The sequence below is a fragment of the Miniopterus schreibersii genome (assembly GCF_964146895.1).
Source record: "Miniopterus schreibersii genome assembly, chromosome: 11".
Classification (NCBI taxonomy): Eukaryota; Metazoa; Chordata; class Mammalia; order Chiroptera; family Miniopteridae; genus Miniopterus; species Miniopterus schreibersii.
The window spans coordinates 39,708,937-39,716,893 of NC_138111.1; positions in this window are offsets into that span (position 1 = coordinate 39,708,937).

The window sequence follows — 7,957 nt, forward strand, 5'->3', positions numbered from 1 at the left end:
CCCCCCCCCTTTTTCTTTCTCTTTTCCTGTCCCTCTCCCCCCTTCCCTCTCTCTCCCCCCTTCCCCAGCCATGCACACTGAGGGAAGGCCACGTGCAGACAGCGAGAAGGCCCCCCAAAGCCAGAAGGAGGGCTCTCACCAGAAGCTGAGCTGGCCGGCTCCTTGGGCTTGGACTCCTGGCCTCCAGAACTGTGAGCAATACATTTCCGTTGTTTGAGCTGCCCAGTCTGTGGGACTTTGTTATGGCTGCTGGTCCTTGAATAATGTTTCGTTATAATGTTGAGAAGAAAAATATCAATTCCCAGCCAGAGCTACTGTCTGCGTGGAGTTGGCACATTCTTCCCATGACAGCCTGGGCTTTCTCCGGGGGTTCTGGTTCCCTGCCACACCCCAAGTATGTGGACGTGAGGTGAATTGGTGTGTCTAACTGTCCCCATCTGAGTGTGGAGAGTGGGTGGCCCTGCGACCAAAGGGCATCCTGCCAGGGCGGGTCCCACCTTGTGCGTTGAGCTGCCAGGAGAGCTTCCGTCACCCAGGACCCTGAACTGGAATTGGTGGGCTGGAAAAGAATCCTCTTACTTTTTATTAATCCCTCTTAAATACATGTATAGCTCACATTTATTTAAATGTTTAATATTAGAACTGTTTGGGGGTCTTTCTTTAGAAGTTTTGTGAGGTTTTTGACCAGAACTATGCAGTAGGAACTTAACTCTTGTGTTTATCAATTAGCCTGTTGTAGGCGGCAGGAACCACACCAGGTGTCTGACTGGTGGGGTCAGACTAGACCTGGGTTCTGGCTAGGAAAGAATTCAGAGCCAAGACTCAAAAGTATCAGAGAACATTTATTTATAAAATCACAAGGTAGAAGAAGTAATTCCTGGAAGAAATATGCTTAGGAAACAAGTTATAGAGGCAAAGGAGGGGCCCTTGGAGCTTGGGAGTGAGGAAGGTAAAGGTGACACCCCAGGGGTGACAGGGAGGGAAGAGGCCTGGGCGTGCTCCCGGCAGGGAGAACTGGGTCCTCTGTCCTAGGGGGTTTTAAGGGGTGGAGATTTTAGGGGCGGTCCCAGGGGAAGATCTCAATAGAATATTCAGCAGCTTTCCAGGTGTGTCCTTTCAGGGTCTAGGTCTCCACTGATTGATTGGTTGGCACTAGGGCAAGGGGTCATTATCCATTGCAGCTGGTCCTGAGGTGGCTGGTCTGGTTTTGTTGCTTTTCTGGGCCTCGAGCTGAAATACAACTGAAGCCTAAACGTTATCTCTAGAGAGGAAAGGTCAGGGGGTCCAAACTGCATGACCAGCGATATGCTAGAGGAGGAAAGGCCACCCTGGGGCTTTCCACCCTGATGACCTAGAACATTATCCTCGCTCTGCTCATGTTTAACTGCCTACCACAAGCCTGTGGTAATAATGGTTTTGTTATACACCTTTACGCTTCAAGCTGCAGTTTCCAAAAACCTACCGACAGTGTTAAGCGAGGATTTATTATACACTGCTACTTTTAAAATTGCCACGCAGATGCTACAGACAAAATCTATTATGTTTGATGACCTCAGGTTTTCTAAGCTAGTATGCAACCATACAATTTTTTTTAAATTATATGTTTTTATTGATTTCAGAGAGAGGGAGGGAGAGGTAGATAGAGACAGAAACATCAATGATGAGAAAGAGCCATTGATCGGCTGCCTCCTGCACGCCCCCTACTGGGGCTCTAGCTTGCAACCCGGGCATATGTCCTGACCAGGAATCGAACTTCGATCTCCTGAGTCCTAGGTCAATGCTCATCCGCTGACCCATGCTGGCCCGGTCTATCTGAAATTTTTGAATTTAACAGAATTCTAAAAATGTGCAGCCCTGGGAAAGCTTGTGCATTGTCACTGGTGGTATATGGCTGGGGTACCTCGTTGAGGACTCTGGCTATGTTTGAGCTCAGTGGAAAAATCGAGTTTAGCTCAATTAGGGCTGCTACTGCCACCTGTTGGACCCTGGAGTATGAATGTGGGGGGAGGGAGGAGAGGGCAAAGATATATCATTTACATGTGCCACAGATTGCCACCCCTGTTCAGGTCCCAGATCCTACTTGGAGGCAGAAGGCACAGATCTACTTCTAAATTCTTCCATTAGCTAGTCTGGACCAGTAACATTAGACAGCAAAAATAAGTTACCTAAAATAATTAAGCCTAAGTTTTACTCATCAGCAGTCAAATGAGAATAGTAATTAATAACACCTGCTCCAGCTCTCTGAGAAGCCAGTTGACAAGATCAGATAAGATAATGTTTATGCAAAGGCTTTGTAAACCCAAAATGCTATACAAATATCAGTTTAACTTTTAAGAAATAATAAATTATCATATATAAATGGCTACTTATCTTTCAAGTGTAACCACTCCTGGCTGCAACCCACACATGGGCATTCTGATACAATTAGGAAGTAAAACCAGATGGAACCATGTTCAAGCATTGTGGGTGGTTTATTTTTAAGGCGTGAATATTTTGGAAAATTTCCATTTTTTCATTATATGCATGTATATATCCCCTCTTATCCACCAAGCATTTGAGGCAGCATACAAACTGTATAAAGCTACACACAATAAATAATAACAGAACCAAGGGGAAAGGGCACAAAACTGTCAGACAAGATGGAAATTTTGCATCTGAGCTTCCTGGCAAGCAAGGGGAAAAAATAAAACAACACAATTTATATATTTTTTTCTCATTTTCACAAAGGAGAAAAAAGTTTTACTTAAGAACTGTAATGTAAAGAAACTTCATGCCTTGACCAGTGTGGCTCAGTGGGTTGGGCTTTGCCGAGTGCACCAAAAGGCTGCTGGTTCAATTCCAGGTCAGGGCACATGCCCGAGTTTCTGGCTCAATCCCCGGTGGGGGACTTGCAGGAGGCAGCCAATCGATGTTGCGCTCTAACGTTGATGTTTCTCTCTTCTCCCTTCCTCTCTCTCTAAAAATCAATAAACTATTCTTTAAAAAAAAAAAAAACACGAGAGAGGCTTTATCATACTGAAAAGATAGCCAATATTTTTCCATCAAGCCCTCCATTTGCCCATGTAAATGTGGACCCAGCCTGCAAAGTCTCTCAGGAGAATTCTAAATCTAAAAGAGTTAGAGTCACTGAGAGCAAGGATGTACTTGGACTCTGGCACGACATCAATTTCAGAAGCTTAGGGTCGTGCCCAGGAGGCAGCAGGAACCCATTAAGAGCACGGAGCTGAGAATCAAACACCCATTCAAGTCCCAGTTTCCCCATCTCTTGGCTGTGAGGCCATGGGCAAATATGTCAGTGTTCCGAGTCCTGGCTCTCTCTCCTATACGAAGGAATGATTATATCTACCTTGGAGAATTGTGATAAGGAAAAACCAGAATCCACTTGGCAGACACTTCCATCTGTAAAGCACTAATGACATGTTTGCTATTATTAACCCTCATGTTTCACAGGCCAGACACAGATGTATGACACAGCAATGCCCAGCGTGTATTCAGTGCATGCTCATCCCACATGTTCCCACGGAGATTTAATGTGTCCATTGGCATGTTGCAGGCCTGAGAAGTCCTACAAATAAAATTCTCTGTTTAGCTTGTTTTAACTCAGCATTTCCAGACTTACTTGATAACAGACCCCACTTTTTACTTTTCTATTTTATTTTATTTTATTTTGCACAACCCCTACTCCATGATCCATCCTTTGGAAACATTCAATGAACCCAGTGTTCTCAGTGGGGGGTGACTTTGCCCCCCAGGAGACATATGGAAATATCTGAACACATTATTGGTCATCGCTGGGTCTAGGCAGGGCAGGTGCTCCTGTCTTTTATTGAGGCCAGGGATGCTGCTAAACATCCTATAATGTCCAGAAAGTCCCCTCCTCCACAACAAAGAATGACTAAGGTGAAGAAACCCTAACTGAACCCCTTCTTTAAAATATTTCTATTTCCAACCTGTATATTCTTGCAGGGTGAACAGGCCCAGAGATATATTATCTTCTATGAACCATACTGTATTTTCTTCTCTCCAGTCCTACTTAGTTGGCCTAGTTTATATATCTACAGTGCTCCAGGACTTCACAAATGATCCATGGGACCCAGCTCTCCCCCTTGCTGACTCTGATTAAATTTCCTATCAGCACTGTGCATCCTGGGCCCCAGTCACAATTGTACAGCTGTACTGTGTGTCAGCGCTGTCCCCACCAACTTCCCTGCTTCTCTCAGGACTGGCCATCCCCAGTCTTCTCTGAAACAGTAGGTCCTTCTTGAAGTTCATTGACCAGATCCACGCCCAATATTCCTGATACAGGGACCCTTCCAGTAAGCTGATGCTTTCTGAAAGATACCACAAATAACAATTCCCAGGCCACAAACAAGACCCAGAAAATGTCATGTCATAATTACAGTTTGGGAAATGTCTTTCTATGTGTAATGCATACAAGTATAAGCTAAAAGTAACTTTCTTTCCTTTTCTGTGATTAAACTTAAGGTCCCTTTTCAGCTCCCATTCTGTTCAGTGGCAGAAATTTAATCTTGGTAAATTTAGGATCCCTATAGATTCTCATCTTCTCAAGCCTCCTAAGAGGTCAGGGGAAGGGCCTACCCAGTCTTCCATGTCATCATCCACCATGCTGGTATCACAGAGGGGTCCCCGCACTCACTGTCCTCTGTCATGTTGTCTTGGTTCCTCACATCCATCTCTCTGTGCCTCATCCATGCCACTCTCAGAAGCACAGCATCCTGGCAACAATTCTCACACTACCCTGGACTTTGAGAAACTCAGGTTTGTCTGAGGACCTTCACATTCCATACCATGCTGGGCACTTTCTTGGACTCACCCCAGGAAAGAGTAGCCTGTTTCCCAGACTTCCCTGAGGCATCATCATTCCTCACTCAGCCATGGCCCAGGGACATGCAGGACACAGGAATCCTTCTCAAAGACCCACTTCTCACCCTGGCTGGTTTTCTCAGTGGTTAGAGTGTCAGCCTGAGGACTGAAGGGTCCCAGGTTTGATTCTGGCCAAGGGCAGGTACCTCGGTTGCAGGCTCTGTCTCCAGCCCCGGTGGGGGCATTGGCTGGAGGCAACCAATCAATGTGTCTCTCTCACATCAATGTTTCTCTCTCTCTCTCCCCACCCCTCTCTCTGAAAAACAATGGAAAAAATATCCTCGGGTAAGGATTAAAATAAATAAATACATACATACATACATACATACATACATACATACATACATAAATAAATAAATAGGAAAGAAGTTTAAAAAAAGGCCCACTTCTCCCCAATATGTCCCCTCCTACCTGGACACTCTAGAATAACTTTCCCTGTTTGCCTGTTTTCATTCTTTCTACTCATCATATATTCTCTATGCCCTGAGTCCCCTTAAAAGCCATGCTTTTGAAATGAAAAATTTAAGCTTTTAAACCTCAGAAGCTTTTTCTCCCCTCGAATTACCATGTCCTCCAGGGGCTTCAGTGTCTTTAGACCTTTAGCTTTCTCTCAGTATTTTCGCTGAGTCATTCATTCACCAAGAAAATAAATGCAGCAGAATCTTTAGCTTGACTATAGGGGAGAGATAGGGAGACAAGGAAATATGGAAAAACACTTTAAATCTCGGGATGGAATTATCCCATAGCATTGAGCCCCCCTGCCCCCTGACTCTTGCAGGTCCACTCTAGTGGCTTGTTCCTATCTTCTTGTATCCAATCTAACAAGGTTTAAAGTCTCACTCCCTGGGAGAGCTGAGTGTAGGGATAACAGGGATTTCATCTCACTTGCCAAATTCAATTGCTGGGTAGTGGCTTCCTACAGTAGTATTGGATATGTCTTTTGAGGCCTCAACTGGGCTTATTTAGCAAAAGCCAATTGGTCACACCTGCTGTGGGTAAGGGCGGAGAGATCAGAGAGCACGGGTGCCAAGATAGCCATCACCAGTTTATCGTGATCTGTACACTTGGAGATTCATCTAGAACCCCCCTTTCCCAAATCATATAATATCGTGAGAGAGCTTGAGGAAAGCCTATGACTATGAAAAGAGGGAACCCACAGTACAAAGGATGTTTGACTCTGAGGTGAGATCACCCCAGGACCAACACTCCAAGTGGCACCCCCTCGAACTGGGAACGGGATGTGGGCAGGTGGTAGGGCCCCCAGCATATTGTCCCTCACTTCTCCCCAGCTCCCAGCCCTGCCCTCAGGGAAGGGTGGCAGAGTTTATGTGGTTTGTACCTTCTGGAGTAAGCACAGAAACTTAGATTACACAAACTAGTTATTTATTTCATGGGCAATGGGTGCTACTGCTAGTTTGTGAGTAGAAGAATGGCAAGAGAAGGCCCGTAACAAAATGAATCCAGCAGCCACAGAGAATGGGTTGGAGGAGAGAGTTTCGAGGCAAGGAGCCGCTGCTGCAGCAGCCCGGGGAGAGGTCTTCATGCATGGGAATGGGGCAGAGATGATGCCCAGACAGCAGAAGCGGCCAGCGGGCCGCCGTCACTGAATGCAACCCACAGGCCTCACAGAAGCACCAATACTAAGAACTGGCTTGATGATGCCTTGTGCCTGGAGCCTCTGCCTTTTCTTTTAGGGGAGCAAAAGTCAGAGTGAGTCAAAACAGAATGCTGCCAGCTTGGTCTGATTTAGGGAGGACTGGTTGGGGACCCTAAAAGGAAAAACATACACCCAGCCCCGGTACAGTCTGCGGCGGCAGGCCCTGGGCGTGCCATTTCCACGTGTCTGCACAGCCCAGGGAAACTTCTGGCCTCAGGGCAGCTCTAGGCCACCCTGAGAAAGGTCAGGCTGCACTGGGGATGTGGCCACAGCTCTGGCCCTCTGGGCATTTCTCCAAGGCTCAGAATAATTCCTGCAAGGCACAAGTCAGCCCCTCCCACTGAAACAAACTAAATCAAAAACACAAAAACAAAGCCGGGCACAGCACAGGGAGGAGACTGCCAGGGAGGAGACTGCCAGGGAGGAATACTCGGGCTGGGGCTGCTTTTGGCCTATTAAGGCGGGCGACTTGAGAACTGGTGGGGGAGGGGGAATCCTGGTGTGGGAGTAGGGGAAAATATAAAAATAGTGGGAGCCACTCAGCTGGGTGTCCTTCCTTCGGCAAGATGTGGGAGAGCCTGCCTCTTCTTATCTAAGGTTTGGGGTCCCTAAATCTATTCCCCCACACTAACTTGCCTTTTTCTCTGTTTTTGTCTTATCTGCCCTCCCCAGTTTGCCTTTCTTGCACCCTCCCTGCTCTCTGTTTTTCTCATCCCTCTGCCCAAACCTGATCACAACAGAATGTACTTCTGGGTCATCTGGAAAAAAAACCCAAGGAGAACATTTATGATCATCTCTTCCACACGCCCAGTCCCACCATGGCCTGGGCAGGTGTCCCTGGAAGGTGGCTTAGCACACCTCCTTCACATTCTGAACATCCCACTCACCCGTCAGCAGAAGATTTGGGTTCTGTAACCTTGGCTAACAGAACCTCTGCCTGGCTCTGCTCCTGTCCCTTTCTGAGGACACATCAGGAGAGGGGACGGGCAGGTCAGCTGCAATTCAGCAACTCACCCCGCCCCAGCACCAGAGACATAAACATGTGAGGAGGTCACTAACCACATGAGGCAGCAGTACACGTGCCCAGAGGGTGCTGACCAGGCTTTGGAGTTCAGAGAAAAGACTGGGAGCCCAGAAAGGCTGAGAGGACATAATGGGAAAGATCCTCACGGGTAGGAAGAGAGGAGGTCATCCCAGGTGGGCATGTCAGAATAAAGGACACCAACCCAAACTGAGCAAGGCCATTCTGGGGACAGTGAGTGAGCAGGCCAGCCTGAAAGGAACACAGAGTTTGTGCTGGGGGTGATAACAAAGAAAGCTAGAGATCTTATTGAAACTAGTTTATAGGGAGCCTTGAATGCCAAGTCAAGAGTTTGGAATTTACACATTCATAAAAGAGAGACACAGGAAGTTGTT